Raw genomic sequence first — 20178 nt, forward strand, 5'->3', positions numbered from 1 at the left:
TATATATATATATATATATATATATATATACTGCAGTACTTCGTTGACCTTAAATAAAACATATTCCTGTAATTCATTAACAACTTTCGCATTTATCAATAACAACAGGAAACTCTTGCCTTTGATTGTGCCGACGAACGATTTATTGAGAACATAACACTACTGATTTTTTTGTTTCTACATGCCAACTTTACTTCCATCAAAAGTAATTGCTTTGGTTACATAAAAGCGCAGAAATTACGCAGTCAGCTAATTTATATTCCGTAAGGATATAAAATATACAATGGACTGACACTGAATGATTTGCTGTTCTAATTATATGCAACACGATCAAGAAAATAAACAAAAAAAAAGAGGAAACGTCGGCTCCCAATACTTTTTTTTTGCACGTTCATTTAAGTTTCTTTCCCTGCCAGTGCTACTAGTACTACCGGTAATCCTACCATTTACTACGTCATTCACGTACTGTACCAGAACTACCGTACTGTAGGAGGAGGAGGCGATTAGTGTTTAACGGTCCGTCGACAAGTAAGTCATTAGAGACGGAGCACAGGCTCAGATTAGGGACGCGTGGAGAAGTAAAGCAGCCGTGCCCTTTCGAAGGAACCATCCCGCCATTTGTCTGAAGCGATTTAAAGAAATCACGGAAAACCTAAACCAGGATGGCCAGACGCGGATTTGAAACGTTGTCTTGCAGAATGTGGTCCAGTGAGCTAACCACTGCGCTACCCAGCTCGATTACTGTACTGTGGGTCTGGAAGAGCGCAACTCTAACGACGTCAAGTACCGACAATGCAGGGACAAGACTTGGTATTAATTTGTCGGAGTTTGCTGATTGTTCAGTTCTGTATCCGCGTGTGTCTGTGGAATGCTGAGGGAGAATGGACAACACCGTAAATAGCGACAGAGAGATGTGATCTTTCGTCTGTGTCCTTGCAGATGGAACAAGAAGAAGTGTATTTATTGCTTTGATTCAAATGGTTCAAATGGCTCTGAGCACTATGGGACTTAACATCTGAGGTCATCAGTCCCCTAGAACTTAGAACTACTTAAACCTAACTAACCTAAGGACATCACACACATCCATGCCCGAGGCAGGATTCGGACCTGCGACCGTAGCAGTCGCGCGGTTCCGGACGTAGCGACTAGAACCGCTAGACCACCGCGGCCGGCAATACTTTGTTGCTAATTGTGTTAATTAGGATATCAAACTTCAAGGTGGCCGTTTCCAACCATTAATTAAGGTAATAATGAGCACCATTTTTAGGTGGTGTGACAACCGTATCATACAGAATTAACTTGGAGGGGTGAATGAACTAACATTTTCCGCCATTTTGCAGAATATGCAAGGGATGACAGATTTGGAATGTAGCAAGAGCATATTTGTTTAAAATCGTCTTGTGGTATGGGTTTAACATTTAAATTCCCAGGAAGAGTGCATTCTTTATTAATAATGCATTTCAAAAATTGTTTTATGAGGGATATCGGCGTAATTTGTTGCAATATCACACTTTGCTATTTGTTTAACAATTAAAGTCCCTGCAAGAGCGTATTTGTAGTTAAACAATGTATCTCTGAAGTTTTGTATGTCGGGGTACTGACGTAGTATGTTTTATGATGCATTCCGGTAACTCGTTAACATTATATTTCCATACATATTGGGATGGAGATGTGGGTATTTGGAAAATCGGTAAAGTTGCAACAAATTACCTAATATTTGTAAACAGCTATCAGTTATGAGAGGAAGGGGTTAATTGTACTTACATGTCCTTCAAATGAGGAGCACAGAACTAGAATGATGACGTTCACACAATAGCTGTAGTAAAAAAAAAAAAACTGGAGCGGGAAGGGGGAGCATGGTTCCTATTATTTCGGGGGAAACCGGCTCATCTCATCGGCATTTATGCAATGACGGTTGCTCAACTGCGTGGGACACTGAAGATACGGAAGCGTATAATTACCCATACAACGCCAAGTAAGAGAGTACGAGCCAGTACCAGACGGTGGAGTACATCATCGCGATATATATCGAGACGGGACTCTTCACATCCGACCATGTCTTCTGGGTGCTTCACTTTTCTTGTCTGGCAGTGAAATAGAATGCTTTGGAAAACAATTCCGGTCTGATCAGGATTGATTTATTCAAAAGCTCCACATCTATATCTGTATCTACATACATTCTGTTTAAGCCACCATACGGTGCAGGTCGGAGGGTGCCTTGTACCACTACTAGTCATTTCCTTCCCTTCTCGACTGGCAAATGGAGGGACGGAAAAACGACTGTCTATATGCCTCTGTACGTGCATAATTTTTCTTATCTTGTCTTCGCCGTTTTTATGCGAGAAATACGTTAGTAGCTGTAGAACCGTTTCGTGGTTACTCTCAAACACTGGTTCTCTGCACTTTCTCAATAGCATTTCAAGAAAAGAACTGCATTTTCCTCTCAGGGATTCCCACTGGAATTCACGCAGAATTTACGAAATATTCACGTGTTGATCGAACCTACTAGTAACAAATGGTTCAAATGACTCTGAGCACTATGGGACTTAACATCTGTGGTCATCAGTCCCCTAGAACATACAACTAATTAAACCTAACTAACCTAAGGACATCACACACATCCATGCCCGAGGCAGGATTCGAACCTGCGACCGTGGCGGTCGCGCGGTTCCAGACTGAAGCGCCTAGAACCGCTCGGCCACACCGGCCGGCGTGTCGCAGTACAAAATTAAACTATAATAAATTTCCTACGAAAAAGGTCCTATTCATTTTTTCCTCTAGAACTAATGGTTTGTGCGAAGAGAGCGCGAGAATGTTGATAAACCCGCTCGACGAGCATGCGCTAGAGCTTACGTAGTTTTTGTAGTCCAGTTTGAGGTACTTTCCCGACTTGATAGATACAAATGTCCCGTATAAAACTGTTCGTCTCAACTTGATACCTCAATGTGCTACCTCAAATTGGCCTACAAAACCTACGTAAGATACAGAGCATGCGCGTCGAGCGAGTTTTTCTAAATTCTCTCGCTCTCTTCGCACAAACCATTAGTTCTAGAGAAAAAAATGAATAGAACTTTTTTTGTAGGAAATTTAATATAGTTTAATTTTGTAGTGCGACACGTTTTCGCTGGAAGGTGCGGTTTTCGAGTTATTCAAGGACACGTACAAAAGTGATATTAAATGTGTTCTGTCTCCGAAACCATTCGGAATAGAGCATACTTCCATATGAAGTTTCTATTTGAGAATCACTAATGCCATCATCCCTAAAAGCATGCACCTTCCCTCCTGACTCACCCTGTATATACAGTGAACAAGAGGGGTGCTAACACACATCCCTGGGCACTCCAGGCAAAGCCCTTGCCACCCTAGTCAACTTCCCTGCTTGTCAGAAAAATTCAAATCTTAAAAAAAGAGAGCTTGAACCCTTTCAAAAGTCTTGTCCCTGGCTGGAAGCCGAGTTTGTAGGGCACGTATCAAGGCTCTTTTACATGTTGTACCTCTCCTCAGTATGAAGGAGGAACTGTTGATAACCAGGTTGTGTTGTGGTCTTCAGTCCGAAACTGGTCTGATGCTGCTCTCAATGATACTCTATCCTGTGCAAGCATCTTCACTTTCGATTAACTACCGCAACCTACAGCCTACGGAATCTGCTTACAGTATTCGTCTGTTGGTCTCGCTCTATGACTGGTCATCTGTCCAAAACACACACACACACACACACACACACACACGCACACACACACTTGCCTCCAGCAATATATTGGTGATCCCGTGAAGCTGTGCCACATATTTCTCTGCTCCCAATTTCTATTCAGTACCTCATGATTAGTTAAGCGATCTACCCATCCAATCATCAGCATTTTTCTGTAGTATCATATTTCATAAGTCTCTATTCTCTTCAAAATTATTTATCATACATATTTCACTTTCCCACATGGCTACACTATAGACAAATAATTTCAGAAATGACTTCCTAACACTTGAATCTATATTCGACATTAACAAATTCCTATTCTTCAAAAACGCTTTTCTTGCCATTGCCAGTCTACAGTTTATATCCTCTCTACTTCAGCCGTCATCAGTTAATATAGGGCACAAAATAACAGAACGCATCTATTACTTTTAGTGTTTCGTTACATAATCTACACAGAGATGTCAAAAGGCATGGGATCTCAATAAGCAGATTTGGTTGCATTGCGTACACAAGATATGATAGGTCAGTACATCGGCAGAACTGTCATTTGTACTCAGGTGATTCATGTGAAAAGGTTTCCGACGCGATCACGGTCGCACGATAGGAATCAGTAGACCTTGAACATGGAACGGTAATTGGAGATAGACGCATGGTGAATTCCATTTCGGAAATCGGTAGGGAATTCAATATCCCGCGGTCCATACGCACAAGGGCTTCCCGTGAATACCAAATTTCAGGCATTAATGCTCACCACGGATAGCGCAGTGGCCGATGGCCTTCACTTAACGACCGAGAACAGCAGCGTTTGCATAGAGTTGTCAATGATAACAGACAAGCAACACTGAGTGAAGTAACCATAGAAATCAATGTGGGACGTACGACGTGGCGAACTTCGGCGTTAATGGGCTATGACAGCAGACGACGGGCGCGAGTTCCTCCGCTAACAGCACGACATTGCCTGCAGCGCCTCTCCTGAACTCGCGACCATATCGGTTGGCCTTAGACGACTGGAAAACCGTGGCCTGGAAAAAAGAGTCCCGATTTCAGCTGGTAACAGTTGATGGTAGGGTTCGAGTGTGGCGCAGATTCCACGAAGCCATGGACCCAGGTTGTCAACAAGGCCCCTTAATGGTTCAAATGGCTCTAAGCACTATAGGACTTAACATCTGAGGTCATCAGTCCCCTAGACTTAAAACTACTTACAGCTAACTAACCTAAAGACATCACACACATCCATGCCCGAGGCAGGATTCGAACCTGCATCCGTAGCGATCGTGCGGTTCCGGACTGAAGTGCCTAGAATCGCTCTGCCACAATGGCCGGTGCAATACAACTTTAGCGAAAATTTTTAAAGATACTTATCAAATACATTCAGTATACTACTTGACGCCATCTCGCAATGAATGTAGGCACACAAATATTGTATCCATTGTATACTATATGATCAAAAATATCCGGACACCCCAAAAAACATACGTTTTTTATATTAGGTGCATTGTGCTGCCACCTACTGCCAGGTTCTCCATATCAGTGACCTCAGTAATCATTAGACATTGTGAGAGAGCAGAATGGAACGCTCCGCGGATCTCACGGACTTCAAACGTGGTCAGGTGATTGGGTGTGATTTGTGTCATACGTCTGTACGCGAGATTTCCACACTCCTAACGAACCCTAGGTCTACTGATTCCGATGTGATAGTTAAGTGGAAACGTGAAGAAACACGTACAGGACAAAAGCGTACAGGCCGACCTCATCCGTTGATTGATAGAGACTCCCTACGATTGAAGAGTGTCGTAATGTGTAATAGGCAGACATCTATCCAGACCATCACGCAGGAATTCCAAACTCCATCAGGATCCACTGCAAGTACTATGATAGCTATGCGGGAGGTGAGAAGAACTTGGATTTCATGGTCGAGCGGCTGCTCATAAGCCACACATCACGCTGATAAATGCCAAGCGACGCCTCGCATGGTGTAAGGAGCGTAAACATTGGACGATTGAAAAGTGGGAAAACGTTGTATAGAGTGACGAATCACGTACACAATATGGCGGGCGATCCGATGGGAGGGTGTAGGTATGGCGAATGCCCGGTGTACGTCATCCGCCGGCGTGTGTAGTGCCAACAGTCAAATTCGGTGGCCGGCCGGTGTGGCCGAGCGGTTCTAGGCGCTACAGTCTGGAACCGCGCAGCCGCTACGGTCGCAGGTTCGAATCCTGCATCGGGCATGGATGTGTGTGTTGTCCTTAGGTTAGTTAGGTTTAAGTAGTTCTAAGTTCTAGGGGACTGATGACCTCAGAAGTTAAGTCCCATAGTGCTCAGAGCCATTTTTAGTCAAATTCGGAGACGGTGGTGTTTTTCATGAAGGGGGCTTGCACCCCTTGTTGTTTTGCGTGACACTATCACAGCACAGGCCTACATTGATGTTTTAAGTACTTTCTTGCTTCCCACTGTTGAACAGCAATTCGGGGATGGCGATTTCATCTTTCAACACGATCGAGTACCTGTTCATAATGCACGGCTTGTGGCGGAGTGGTTACACGACAATAACATCTCTGTAATGGACTGGCCTGCACAGAGTCCTGACCTGAAAACCTGTAGAAGACCTATGGGATGTTTTGGAACGCCGACTTCGTGCCAGGCCTCACCGACCGATATCAGTACCTCTTCTCAGTGCAGCACTCCGTGAAGATTGGGCAGCCATTCCCCAAGAAACCTTCCAGCACCTGACTGAACGTACGCCTGCGAGAGTGGAATCTGTCATCAAGGCTAAGAATGGGCCAACACCATATTGAATAGCAGCATTACCAATGGAGAGCAACACAAACTTGTAAGTCATTTTCAGCCAGGTGTCCGGATACTTTTGATCACGTAGTATATATCACGAAATGTAATTGGTAGGCACATAGGATCAAGAGATGTGGTATGTAGAGATCACATATATCATTTTCCTCTTATCGTAACGTTCTCTACAACATTTAGAAATGTTCCATGTGTATGATGGCTTTGTAACGTCTCCGTGGATGTCTCAGTTTCTGTGCATTTATCGTCATCGTTCATTCCAAAAATTGTGCATCAGAAGTCATGTGTTCCCTCACACGTATTGGAAAACCCACCTGCGAGATTTTTGAATAAGGCCTTCCGTGATGCACAACGTCTGTGCTGTCGTCTCTTCCACAGAAGATTTAGAACATTTCAGTTTCCATCTCGCGGTGGATAAATAAAAATTAGGACGAACTGCATGGCTGTTTTCTGCGTATTCATATCTCTTCTGTCAATTTAATTCGGGGAAGAATCGCTCGGACAAAAGTAATGTATGCGGCAGTCGCCTCTGTGATGACTACGATTATATTTATGCGGTAGTTCCATCTTAAGGTGGTCTGATTTCTTTTATTTTATCGTGATGATCATTTCTCCCTATGTAGGTGGCTGCCAATAGAGTGTTTTTGCATTCGGAGGAGAAAACTGTTGATTGAAATTTCGTGAGAAGTTCCCGTTGCAACGAAAAACGCCGTTGTTTTAATGATTGCCACTCCAATTCACGTATCATGTCTGTGACACTATCTCCCCTATTTCGCGATGATACAAAACGAGCTGCCCTTCTTTGTACTTTTTCGATGTCATCCGTCAGTCCGATCTGATGCGGATCCCACACGGCACAGCAATACTCCAGGATAGGGAGGACAAGCGTGGTGTAAGCAGTCTCTTTAGAAGACTTGTTGCACCTTCTAAGTGTTCTGCCAATGAATCGCAGTCTTTGGTTGGCTCTACCCACAACATTATCTATGTGATCGTTCCAGTTTAGGGTACTTGTAATTGTAATCCCTAAACATTTAGTTGAACTTACAGCCACCAGATTTGTGTGACTTATCGCGTAATCGAAATTTAGCGGATTTCTTTTAGTACTCATGTGAGTAACTTCACTCGTTTCTTTATTCAGGGTCAATTGCCACTTTTCCCACCATACAGATATCTTATGTAAATCATTTTGCAATTCGTTTTGGTCATTTGATGACTTTACAAGACGGTAAATGACAGCATCATTTGCAAACAATCTAAGATGGTTACTGAGATTGTCTCCTATGTCGTTAATATAGATCAGGAACAATAGAGGGCCTATAACACTTCCTTGGGGAACGCCGGATATTATTTCTGTTTTACTCAATGACTTTCCGTCTATTACTAAGAACTTTGACCTTTCTCTAAGGAAATCACGAATGCAGTCGTACACCTGAGGCGATATTCCATAGGCACGCAGTTTGGTTAGAAGACACTTGTGAGGAACAGTATCGAAAACCTTCTGAAAATCTAAGAGTATGGAATCAATTTGACATCCCCTGTCGATAGCACTCATTACTTCATTAGTATAAAGAGCTAGTTGTTTTTCACAAGAACGATATTTTCTGAATACGTGCTAAGTGTCAATAAATCGTTTTCTTCGCGGCACTTCATAATGTTCGAATACAGTACATGTTCCAAAACCCTACTGCAAATCGACCTTAGTGATAAGTTCCTGTAATTCAACGGATTACTCATACTTCCCTTTTTGGGAATTGGTGTGACTTGAGCACTTTTCGAATCTTTTTGTTGCTAAGAGGTCAAGTATGCTTTCGCAACCATTTACGTTTCGAATGGGCTCATGAACTAATCGTTCAAAACAATTTTTTGAGAAAGCATTCAGTACAATTTCGGATGACATTTTATGCCTGCCGCCGGCTCCAAACGTATAATTTTTCCAGCATATTGAGGGTAGAGTAAAGTCAGCACCGACTATAATTGTATGAGTGGGGTACCTATTTGAAATGAGACTCAAGTTTTTTTTAACTGTTCGGCAACTGTATGTTCTAAGTCGCGTGTCGGTAAAACGATCCAATTAATAATTTAGTCAGATTGTCAAGTATAGCCTCTACACATACTATTTCGCAGGAACTATCCACTTCAAGATCACTACAAGGCAAACTACTTCTGACAGCAATAAATACTCCACCACCAATTGTATTTAATCTATCCTTTATGAACCCTCTTAGGCCGTTAGAAAAATTTCTGCTGAGGTTATTTCCGGTTTTAGCCATCTTTCTGTACCTATAACTATTTGAGCTTCAGTGCTTTCAAGTAGGTCGTGGAGTTCTGGTTCTTTCCCAGCACAGCTACGACAATTTACAATTGCAATACCGAGCGTTTCTACAACTAACTTACTGTGTTTTACTTGCCCCTTTTAGTCGGACGCCCTTTCTGTAGTTCCTTGAGGCAGTCTAACATAAAAAATCGCCCAGTTTTCTTTATGTTGAAGATCTTATGCCTAATCTTTACTGGCAGCAAAGATCTTTCTGCATTTCGTAACATTCTTGTGATGAGATTACTTTCCTGCAAGAAACTGCGTCATCAGAAAACAGGCTCAGAGAAAATTTGGAGATACGCTTTTCTGGCCGTTGGCATCAAAAATGGTTCAAATGGCTCTGAGCACTATGGGACTCAACTGCTGTGGTCATAAGTCCCCTAGAACTTAGAACTACTTAAACCTAACCTAACCTAAGGACATCACACACATCCATGCCCGAGGCAGGATTCGAACCTGCGACCGTAGCGGTCGTGCAGTTCCAGACTGTAGCGCCTTTAACCGCTCGGCCACCGTTGGCATCAGAATGAGCATATACACAGTCATTTTCCCTCGTTCTGTTTGGGAGTGGAAGAGGGAAAAGAGATGCTAGTTGTGGTACGAGGTACCCTCCGCCACGCACCTTATGGTGGATTGCGGAGTATGTATGTAAATGTAGATGAAGATCCGTACATGATACCTGCAGCCTGCAGCCTCTTTGATGAAGCTGTGACTTCTAAACGTACATTGGCGAAATAAAAGCGCTATCTAAAAGACAGTGCACAGATTTTATTATTAACTTTTCATAAATTTTAATGTATTTGTGGGAGAGACTGCTCCAAGAGAAGTAAGCTTAAAATCGAATACAGCTTCTTCAAAATATCGTGAGTGTAGTACTGAAATATAACAGTGCCGTTTCATCGATATTTTAGTTTTCTTCAAAAATTATGAATTCCTGGCGGGTTCACAAAATCCTGAAAATGTGCTTAACGTAAAAAGCAGTATCTGCCGGAACAGGTGCCTGTATGCTTTACGGCGATTACCTCATAATCCTCACGCAATCTAATGTTATAGGACTACTTTTCTCCGGATAGGTACCGCAGTCGTACAACATTTCTGAAATTTACATCTACACAAGTACTCCTGAAGCCACCAAACATAGCAGGGCGGAGGGTACCTTGTACCACAATGTCTCCGTCATCGAGTGAGTGAAAAAATTAGTTTTATCATCCACTTACTGATAAACGGTTACCGTGTTACATAAAACAGAGGAGTCGTAAGCGGTGCTCGTGAAATCGAAGCATTTTCAGAGTCGAGGATGCGTGAAAGACGAATAAAAGGAAGAAATACTGATGCCGAAAGCGACTCATTTGCAGTAAGCGAAGAAATCCAATCGACGAGTACACGAACAAAAACTTGAAATAGCAGGCTCGTTCCACTAGGCGATACCACCACGACATCCGTATACGTTGTCTCATCATTGGCGGTTTGCGGGGCACGAGCGCGCGCTCCCATTGGTCGGGGAGGTGGAGTCTGGGAGCACTTTTTCTTCGTCTCTGGGCCGCCGTAAAAACCTGAATTCAACCGCGACAAGCTGGATATTGTAAGCGGTCTGGGAACCTGACCTCTTTGGCGGAGGCTGGGGCCCCTTACCGGGATGCTGAGGAGCAGCAGCGCGCCGCAACAATAGCGACAATGCCAAATTAACGCCTCGCTTAGCACGCACCAGCGCCCATTTAAAGTTTAAATCCGAAAAGAAAAGATGGCAGCAAATCGGGAGCATTTTCTTGCCAGACGTGCTAGAGGTTGCCAGTTCGACGAGTAGAACGTGCCTTCAAGGAATACATCTGTCGCATTCCTGCGAACCACTACTCATAGGGAACGAGTCTCAGCTGCCGTTGGTTTATTTCATTAATACTTTACATACCATCAGAAAGTGTACACTATTAATTTATCGATTTATAGCTTATTTTACAAAATTCAAAGAGGTGAGTAATAGTATACCAGTGTGCCTGAGACTGCACCGGTGTGGTTCCCAAATAAATTCAGCTCGCTCACTATGTCACCACGAGAAGGTATTCTGAAATTTTAAATAGCTGTCGCGAAGCAGTTATTCATAACGAGAGTGACGCATATACAAGTATAACATTTCGTATCATCAACAGAGATATCGACTACAGCTAATAATTTTCGTTCCGCAACGACTATTTTATCCATTCAGTAACTGAAAGTTCAACAAAAATGAAAACCCATTTCATATCTCTGTCTTATAACATCTCGGAAACGCATTTGTATAAAAACGTTTGAGCGTCGATGTTATTTGTTCAGGATATTTCTATATTCGACTGTATTGTTTACGTCCTGCACTGAGATAAATATGGTGTGAATTAGTGAATGTAATCCCTCATTTCTTGCTTAATACCCTTACACATTATTTTGCCCCAGAAATTACTAATAAGTTAGGCCATTAAACCGTTGGTAACTTAAAAAGCTCAATGGCTCTATTCAGATGTTACGCCCTAGCCTTCAACTGCGTCTAACTTGTAAGTAGGCTGTTTAGGTTATTGTATTGGTAACGCCACGTAGCGCTCTATATGAAAATCACTGGCTGTGCTGTGTGCAGTCTGTGGCTGGTTTGCATTGTTGCAATTTGCTATTGTAATGTTGGGCAGTTGGCTGTTAACAGCGCGTAGCGTTGCGCAGTTGGAGGTGAGCCGCCAGCAGTGGTGGATGTGGGGAGAGAGATGGTGGAATTTTGAGAGCGGATGATACGGACGTGTGTCCATCAGAGACAGTAAATTTGTAAGACTGGATGTCATGAACTGATATATATATATATATATATATATATATATATATATATATAATGACTTTTGAACACTATTAAGGTAAATACATTGTTCTCTATCTAAATCTTTCATTTACTAACTATGCTTATCAGTAGTTAGTGCCTTCAGTAGTTAGAATCTTTTATTTAGCTGGCAGTATTGGCGCTCGCTGTATTGCAGTAATTCGAGTAACGAAGATTTTCGTGAGGTAATTGATTCATGAAAGATATAGGTTATTGTTAGTCAGGGCCATTCTTTGGTAGGGATTTTTGAAAGTTAGATTGCGTTGCGCTAAAAATATTGTTTGTCAGTTTAGTGTTGATCAGAATAGGTAAAGAGCGAAATGTCTGAGTACGTTCAGTTCTGCTCAGCTGTTTGAAAATCAAATAATATGAGAGGTTTATCAGCACAGTAATTCATTAATTTTTCTAAGGGACGTTTCAAACTCTTCTGTAATATTTTATTGCATTATTTGCATTTTTATCAAAAGTTAACAGTTTGTTGGGTGTGCAGCAGTAACAACGTAAACACTACGAAAATTTTGTGAACACAGGCAGAAAAGAGTATGACGGCATTTCAGCCTTCCTGTAAGTTATACAGAATTTTTTCCTTCATTTTTCACGTCTCCTATAATTACTGTAGCGTTGTACCAGCAAAATTCGCACATCAAATCAATTTCACACAAGATAAGATAACACTTCTCCTGTTGTGGGCTCATTTATGTTGTGATCAGAAGTAGCTATTAACGTCTGAACACAGGATTACTGTTACGTATATTCAAAACATTTGTGCAATAATTAGATTTTATACCGCAAATAACAGAATGTTATGTTTATTCACGGGTTTAGTTCATAAACTGACAACACATCTTTTCTGTATCTCCAGGTTTCTCAGCTTCAAACTGAGATGCTTTCACTGTATCCCAATATTATATTTCGTGTGATGCTACAACAAAGATGTCCTCTGCAAGACTGGATTTCTTCCTAAAACAGATGTCATGTGCAAGCCACGTGAACAGCAAAAAGGAGTATTTCGGGTACATATATCGCGTAGTACAGTTCCTCCTTCTGTTTCTTTGTTGTGGAGAAAATTCAGACTCATTCCAGTGTGTTAAAAATTAGATTATTTTGTTATTTGGTATTACAGTAGTAATATGACTCAACAAATCGAATGGACTTCATAATTTAGAATAGTGCATCTAATTCCTTTAAACTTTACTTCATATCTTCCTTTTATATAGCTAAAAGGCAAAATTGTGAAAAATTACCTATTCATTAAATGATACAGTTTATAAGTTGTTCCCAACTGTTACTACAATTCATAACAGGACATACTTTTAACACATGCCAACAGTACAGCGATGAGAACCATTCTCTGGTAGGTCGGCACAATGAATCTTTTCCACATATCGTTGAATCCTTCACACAGGAGGTCAACAATACACAAATAAGATTCAAGGAATCTGATGATTTTCCAGTAAATACGTATTTCAAGAACGAAAAATTAACCATGTAAATGCTTTTTAATGGATCACAGACTGAAAGATACAGAAAAAAGAAAATCTCGTCCATATTTAACTCGGTCACAGTTGTCATAACACACCTTAATCAGGGATGTGCCTAGCAAGACTGAAAGGAATGGGAACGGCCTGCCATAATTCAGTAGCAGTATTAGGAAGTCGTTACAAAACTAAACACAGTATCATAACAAATTTAAACAAAGTGATATCCTTGATGACAAACAAGAGCTTAGCTAGGCCAAAATGAGCGTAAGGTGAAAAATAAAAAAAGAAACTGGAGTGAGTTGTAAAGTAGATTTTTACTTATCGATTTTTCGGAAAATAGTTTAAGATATTTGTTTTACGTAATGTCAGTAAACGGATCGAATTCATCCGCACAATTGCTCAGAGATTACAAAAAATGCCTCTGAGCACTATGGGACTTAACTTCTCAGGTCATCAGTGTTCTAGAACCTAGAACTACTTAAACCTAACTAACCAAAGGACATCACAAACATCCATGCCCGAGGCAGGATTCGAACCTGTGACCGTAGCGGTCGCGCGGTTCCAGACTGTAGAGCCTAGAACCGCTCGGCCACTTCGGCCGGCTCAGAGATTACACTCAGACCTTATCTTAGGATATCACACAGAAGACTGAAGTACAAAATCAAGCAATGCGAAATTTGTTTGATCAATAAGATCGTCATAGAATTCCTCCTTGCAATCGCACGAACACCGAAATGACAGATATTAAGATTGGTGATAGCAGATTACAAAATCCAGTATAGCCGTTCAACGAAGGAATAAGGCTGTACATAATGGAATATCTAAGCCAATCTATAGAGATTCAAGAAAGTCCACCGTTTCTAGCTGTATTTTAGAGTATCTCGTTGTAGAAGCGAAGGCTTACTAGCGATTGGATAAAGGCAAAGTCCTATAGAACGTTGTAACACCAGAATGATACAACGAAATGCAGGGATACCTGCAAGGTATCAACACTTGGTGAAGGACTGGAAACTGATCCATGATACGAACAAATTTTAGGTACTGCATGTAACTAGGTGGAACTACATATTACTGTCTGACTATACAATTAGCGATCTGTTACCGGAAGTAACCACAAACCTATATATGCGTCCGAAACGATTTAAAGTATAACGTTTATTGAAGTAGCTGTAGGGAAGGCAGGAGACAGGAAGATTCACTGGAAGCATCGTAAGGAAGTGTATCTCATTTAAGAAAGAAGCGGCTTACAAAACACTTGTTTGACCGACTGCTAAGTATTTCTCTTAGCCTGGGACCCTTACAAAGGAGTTTTAGTAAAATAGTGTAATACTATAACTTAGACACTACATACCTTTTGTTGATTCATTTTGCTTTCTGTTTTGTTCAACATTTCATTTTTGAGTTTCTGTAAATGTTGTTTGATTGAATCGATAACACAAAATTGTATACTCCTCTCTTTGTAAAACTTTGATGTCATGGTTTGATTCTATGCAGTGTAGTGTATGTGTCATTTTAATTCTTTGTCTCATTTGGAGGGAACAAAACTTGCTGTATAAAATTGTCATTTCTGTGTGAATAATTTTTTGTAGAAATGTTAATATATGCAAATTTTCTGTTTTATTTTATATGTTTGGTTGCTGTTATGTAAACTGCTAGGGTTCTGAGTAATTTCGTAAGTAAAAGGTGGTGTGGTTCCCCTCGGGAACGGAACTGTGTAGCGCGGCCAAAATGTGGTTGGCATAGGTAGAAGAGGTGGATTAAGAATCAGTCGGGGACGAGCTACCAAACTATCAACTGCTCGTGGAAAAGTTGTGTATTGTGCTGGTTGCGAGAGAAGCTTTTCCTGACGCTTTAGAATGCCTCAGATGGGTGGATAAAGAGCTGGAACTATTCTGGAATTGGTATCTATCATCGCCACCAAGGAATGACAAAGTCCAGCAATTCTACCTGCAAATCCACCTACCAAGATGCAGTCGCCACCACATTGCGCAATCACTTAATGGAACAGAAAAACTATAGTAATGTACAGTGAAGGATCAGCTCATTGGATGTTTTAGTGTGCTCAAATATAGGGTAATTTATAACTGAATTTATGTACCTACCTTGATTTTTTCCTTATCACAACACCTCTCAAGTTCCTCTCCGTTTGAACTATGATTACCGAGTGTCGTTGTGAAAAAACATGAAAGCCTCAAAGCCATACAGTTAATTAAATAATGTTGTTTGATATTTGGTAAGAAGGGAGCATTCAGATTTACTGTGGATTTGGTAAAATTGTGGGAGGTAGTAAATGTAACTTTGTGAAAGCCCCCCAGGAATTGAAATAGTCCAATTTAAAGTTTGGTGGACTTTCAAAGTTACCTATTTAATCATTGACTTGAAAGTAGAAGACTGTGTTAATAAAAACAAGTAATAAACTATCTTGAGGTTAGTTCCAAAAGTAAATATTACTAAAGTTTGGCTTGAAATGATTTTCTTAGTAAACAATTTGCTGTTACTTTTAAAATATAAAAGTTCTTAAAACTGAAGCTTATAAAATTTTGTTTAGTTAATGATCATAGTGCCACCTGTTGTAAATTGAAAAGGTGAGTCAGCTCTTACAAATATGTCAATATTGTGTCTCACTGCAGTGGAACTTGTGAACTGCATTTGTGGAAAGTTAAATACTCATGTTTGCTAAGTGCTTGTCTCTTGTGTTTTGAAAATCCATATTAATAATGTAACTAGATCCTCAGTCTGTCTATTGTGTTTATGCTAGGTAACAAGTAACAGAAAGACCACTATCTATGATTACAGTAGCTTCTTTTATTCAAAGGTCAGTGAGAAATAGTTTGCTAGTGAAATATTTCTTTCTCATGTCAGATAGAAAATTAATTGGTAAAAGAAATACTGAACCTATGTCCATTTTATGATTCTACAGTGAATATTGATAGTAATACTATTGAGACCATTCAGTTTGACTAAGCCCTGAAGATAATAGTGTGTATCGTTAACTGTTATATTTATGCAAATAGTTTGTTCTGCTCTAGCTGTCAGCTCCAACCTTAACATTAACATATGGAGGAGTCAGAGTTCATTGCAATCGCGTGTGGCAAAGTATAGGTTGTCCTTGTCCCTTAAAGTTACTCATACCCATTTTCTTGAACAAGAACGTTAATCATTCTCATGCCTAATTAGGCTGGCTACCGTTTTCTTTATTCTTTGAACAGTGTGGATAGGTAAAATATTGTTTCTTACTGTTTAAATATTTTCGTAATTCTGACTTTCACTTCCGATAAGCCACCTCCGTTAGGTAAATGGCGGTCAATATAACAAACATCATTTCAGAAGGTAACACTGCTCTGCTTCTTTATACTATAATTGCTTGAATAAAAATAATTCCATTATACGAACTGCCTCCAGCTTTGAGGTTGTAGTGTAACAGTAGCGGACGGTAGTGTTATGAGAGATATTGAAGATCCAAGAGGAACGAAGTCTTTAGCCAATGGTTCTCTTTAGTAAGCATGATCGTCAAGAAGTTCCGCATTTATATGCAATTGCGTACGCTACATAAAAAAGACGTTACAAATCAGTTAAAGGATTACTGTTAAAATTCCGATAGCGCGTGTTTCCAAAATACTGAAGCAACAGTTTACTCCATCCCACATAGATCTTGCGAAAAGATCAGGATGTTAAATCACAGCTCATACGGCGAACACACAAATTTAAATTTTTAAGTCCGATTCCTACGAAAGTGCTACAAAGTACCTCGCCGATGAACTGGAAAAGGCAAAACCCCTTTCTGCTGTTTCACTGTCTACTTTATGCGGCATGCAAGATCCTAATGAATGTTAGTGTTTGAGGGGTATGAATTGCTTGGAGAAAATACCTTCTACCAAATGAAAGTAATTAAGAAATAATTTTCTTTGGAAAGTTAACTTTGATGTCTAAAATTTCCTCTCATTGTTAATATCAGCCTCTCATCGTCCAGATACTTGCAACCTTCCAAGCTTTAGGGGACCATAACTGAAAAGAATTAGTGACGTCTGGTGCTACTTACGTTTCCCGTTTAAAGGAATTAGATCGTCCACGTTTACCGGGTTCTTCGATATGAGCATACAATAATTAGTTTATTTTTGTTTCCGTTTATTTCAGGTCTAAGCCATTAACTGCAGCGTTCCTTGTGTCCATGTGCGTTATCAAGCCGTCCACTCATCACCAGTAACTCAATTTCACAGCCTGACTCTCGTAACCAGTTTGAACCATAATCCTGTCTTTAGCTGAAGCGATGATTTAACTCCAAATATTACTCTAGATTATACAGCTGCAAGATATCCTTCAGTTTTTCTGATGAAGTATTCCAAAGTGAGCTCCACAGAAGAGCTTTGAAGAGTTAAACGACATATCAAACGAACCAAACAGTAACACTATTCCATTAACATACCCGGGAATCTAGCTGGGTATGGTTGCTCTAGAGCAGTTTTGAATGCTGATGTCGACAGATTTTCTAATTGTAACCATAACATAAAAGAATATATGATAAGGTTTTCAAATACCGCTGTCACAAAATTTGTTGACTACTAAATTATTTATTTATCAACATGTTTCGAGGTGTTAGCTCATGTCCAGGCTATATTGGCATTATAAAACATTAACGTAAGTATCTGAAGATATTAAATTTTCGTTTCATGACAAATTGTAATATCTGTATACACTTATATTAATATTTTTGTTATGCGACGATAGCCTGACGATAAAGTGTCACTTAGAGACGTGTCACTTAAGATATTATTTTGTAGTCAACAAATTTTGTGACTGGTAGCGGTATTTGAAAATCTTTTCATATATTTGAAACAGAGAGGGTCGATTAATGGCCAATATCACTTCAAATTATAAAAAAATAAATAAAAAAACTCCGAACTACGTTACTGATGTTCTCGAATCGATTTCCGCATTATATATTTTCTAGAAACCTTTAAAATATTTAAAATGATCTAAATGAGTGAAAAGTCGTTTATCTTTTCATGCATCGATATTATGTGATGTGAAACAAAAAGAAGACGTGATTTTTAAGTCTGAGGGCTAATAAAGTTTCTTTACATTTTTTTCTGAACAAACAAAACATATGAATTTTTGATGGGGGAAGTTAGCATTAGTATCAGTAACGGTGGTGGTATTGCGTAGTTTTTTATTCAATATGGATTGCATAGGCATCTAACTGAGGTTTTTATAATATTCTCCTTTCCCTGTTTGCGTATTATTATTTGTAAATATGGATGCGATCTCAGCAAGGTACTATAGCAACGTGGAAAATACAAGGAATAAGTAGCACCTGCATCTCTAAAATATAATGACATGTATAACTTCCATTAATGCACATGTCCAAATAAGTAAATTCTTTGCTCTGAGTAAACAAAGAAGTATATTGAGTGACAGTGGCCATATGGTAATAAAAAAATTTGACTGATGTTTTTTTTATCAACACGTGTTGCACACGTATTGGATATTGCATATTACATGGCTTTAGGCATTCGACGCACCTGCAAGTTTATCGCAATTCATTGTGCCACAAAAAAGTAACCATGAAATAAACCCTATAGACAACACTCAAAAACGAAGAAGTTGTAGTGTCAGATTTTTGATACATTATTTAAGTTAATGTGAGTTAGTACTGTACACGAAATGTAAATAAATAACATTAAATTAATTATACAACAATGTGAGCTATTCTAAAGAAGAGACACGTTGCGAAGCGAATGTACTCACTAACATAGTCCAACAAGACTGAAAATCCTTTGGCTGCAGACGTAACCAATAACCTGCAACAAGAAGTCCAGTTAGTCTATGTTCACCCATGTATGAAAAACACTTCCTTCATTAATCGACAAAATGGTTAAATGACAAAAATATTACATACTTTAGCTCAGGGAACATATGGAGTTACTGAAGTGGCAATGGGATAGGACTTACTTTAGTGGAATACAATTATTTTAAAGGTTTCGTATAATATTAGCCAGAATCCTTAAATTTTTTCGAAGCTGTAAAAGAATATTCACACTTCACAGAAAGCGATGACATATTAATAAAAAAAAATTATTAAGAAATGACAAACATATCAAAACAAAATAGGAAAAATTGCTACTCTTTGGCAATTAAGTGGAATGGAAATTTATTGGAGTTCCACGGCAGTTAAACTGATGATCTCTGTATGAGAGAACAGTTACGGATGTTCACTAAAACTTCATAGTGGTTTCATTAAAATAAAGAAACGCATTTCCATAAAATAGTTTACAGATATTTTCATTCTACGACTTTGTTTCGTAACTTTCATGTGTCTTAGCAACCCAAAAAAAAAAAAAATGTTTCATATTTACACATTGAGTTATTGGCTATATAATTTTCGTTCTCTAGCTACGTAGGAAAGATGTCATTTGTCATTTATGACAAAGTTTTCCTAAGTAGTAACGTAAGCTAACAACTACAAGGTGTATTACCCTTTACGTTTTGTGAATTTATTATCTATTTATTGGTTAGGTATCATTACACTGATGCAAATATGTTTGTTAAATTAAGTTAAATAATTCATCTGCTGTCTTGCAGTAGCTTATTTTGTTAGAAAATGCAAATTTCGAAGCACACCTTCATCCTCAGGGCTCCAGCTGACAATAAAAGAATCTACTAAAAGGAAGCTATGGAACTACGTATCTGTGGGAGGCTACTATGAATTCAGAATGAAAAAAATTTCAAAATTTAGAACATACAAGGAATTAATTTAAATCTTCCGTGTTCCTGGGAATATTAGTGTTCTCTTCCATGTGACATTGCAATATAGTTTCTTTCTGATACTGACTGTACCAGAGACTTACAGTTTTATATGCGCTATTATCAAATTTAAAGGCCATTGAAAAATAACCAAAATATCCACGGTTGTACTGCCGGTCTACAGTGTCCAACGGGCACAATATTTTGGCGATCATACGTGTCGCCATCATCAGACGACATGATGATGGCGACATGTATGATCGCCGAAATATTGTGCCCGTTGGACACTGTAGACCGGCAGTACACCCGTGGATATTTT

General features: G+C 39.5%; 1 protein-coding gene across 3 annotated transcripts in view; it reads right to left on the reverse strand.

Annotated features, from left to right (window-relative positions):
* The window catches only part of LOC126183887 (neurogenic locus protein delta), a 1431801-nt gene that overhangs the window by 1082877 nt on the left and 328746 nt on the right, over positions 1-20178 (reverse strand). For 2 of the 3 annotated variants that reach the window (XM_049926198.1, XM_049926199.1), the window contains exon 2: positions 18864-18916. The gene's annotated coding sequence lies outside the window, so the exon portion shown is untranslated. The remainder of the gene's footprint in view (positions 1-18863; positions 18917-20178) is intronic. The other variant, XM_049926201.1, reaches the window with a different exon arrangement.

Source organism: Schistocerca cancellata, chromosome 4, assembly GCF_023864275.1.
Source record: "Schistocerca cancellata isolate TAMUIC-IGC-003103 chromosome 4, iqSchCanc2.1, whole genome shotgun sequence".
Classification (NCBI taxonomy): domain Eukaryota; kingdom Metazoa; phylum Arthropoda; class Insecta; order Orthoptera; family Acrididae; genus Schistocerca; species Schistocerca cancellata.